Genomic DNA, 1,387 nt, shown 5'->3' with positions numbered 1-1,387 from the left:
ACATTCTGTCTGGTTTCTTCATTTCTAACAGCCAAGCTACATGCAATAAGCATGGAAAGAGCATTCACCTTTCCTTTGAACAGCACCAATGCCCGATGCATGGTGCGCAGGATTCAAAGGAAATGAAAAAATAATAATCCATAAGACACCCGTGCATCTCACCTACTCCCCTTTTACTTGCTGCTTAAGAGAACATGTTCTCCTTACGGGCTCACTGGGTTGATTTATAAAATTTCTTGTGAACCAACTACATGCCCCGCACAGGTTGGACCATTTTTCATCCGCAAGGGGAGTTGTGACTAAGGCTTTAATGTTTTTTGTTTTTTTCTTTTAGTCATTATAATGCATAGGAAATAGAAGCACTGAACCACAATGGTTTTGAAATGTCCCTATAATTGTTGGGCAGGTGCAAGACTAGATGTCCTAACTTTGAAGAAATATGTATTTATTATTATTGATTTTTAAATACATTTATACTTACACTTCTTTAGACCAGGTTTAATGAACTTGGATCCTCGTGGTTTTATCCTATAAAATATCAAATTCTGGCATTAAAGACTGAGAATGTAACATTATTCTAAAGTCCTGCAGTAAAATTCTGTACAGTAAAAACATTGAAGGTCATGGCAAAATGCAATTTAATCAAAAACAATTAAAACAAACTATATAGACAACTCATTAGGTTATACAATATTATGGTTTGTTATGAAAGCAGTCTAAATCCAGGAGTTTTTAGGTTATAAAACTAAATCCACTTAAATTGGAACAATTACAAGAGACCAGTGACAGAGGGAAAAGAATATATATATATATATATATATATATATATATATATATATATATATTGTTTTCTTTTCTTTTCTTTCTTTTAATTTAATAATTACTATGTTTCCTTGTGCAACATACTGCGATTTTAGCCCATCTAATACCCAAAAATATAATTATGTTTTTCATACTTAAGAATGTTCAAAGCCCAGACTGGATTCTTCCATCCTTCCATAAGGACATTCACTGCAGAATCTCCTGGATTATTGAAGCTCAGGTCCAACTCCTTCAGGTGTGAGTGGTTGGAGTTCAGTGCTTTTGCCAGATAGTTACCACCAGTCTTTGTGATGAGACACCCTGAGAGCCTGAACACAAAGACATTCTAACTATATTTGACTTTGAATACACATTTTCCTAACAGCTTTCATTTGATTACTCTTAACTGATCTAATAAACTTTAAAAAAACATGAATGTGAAAGGTTAAAGAGTCATTCCGTAATCAGAACTTTGATTATATTGATGTCTTGTGGTTCAAGAAAGTTTTTTTAGTAAGCAGGGATGCAACTGCTGTGTGATACATAAACATGGATCCTGACCTGAGGGTTTCCAGTTTGCAGTGTG

At 34.0% G+C, this 1,387-nt stretch overlaps 1 long non-coding RNA gene across 1 annotated transcript; it reads right to left on the bottom strand.

Annotated features, from left to right (window-relative positions):
- Positions 1 to 41: 41 nt before the first annotated feature.
- On the bottom strand, positions 42 to 1,387 carry LOC118598590. Its single transcript, XR_004947634.1, has 3 exons — positions 1,363 to 1,387; positions 957 to 1,130; positions 42 to 528 (listed from the first exon to the last, which is right to left on the bottom strand). It is a non-coding gene; the product is annotated as an uncharacterized LOC118598590 (long non-coding RNA).

Source organism: Oryzias melastigma, unplaced genomic scaffold (assembly GCF_002922805.2).
Source record: "Oryzias melastigma strain HK-1 unplaced genomic scaffold, ASM292280v2 sc06063, whole genome shotgun sequence".
NCBI lineage: Eukaryota > Metazoa > Chordata > Actinopteri > Beloniformes > Adrianichthyidae > Oryzias > Oryzias melastigma.
The sequence above is the reverse complement of the archived record's forward strand: the minus strand, read 5'-3'. Positions and strand labels throughout refer to the sequence as shown.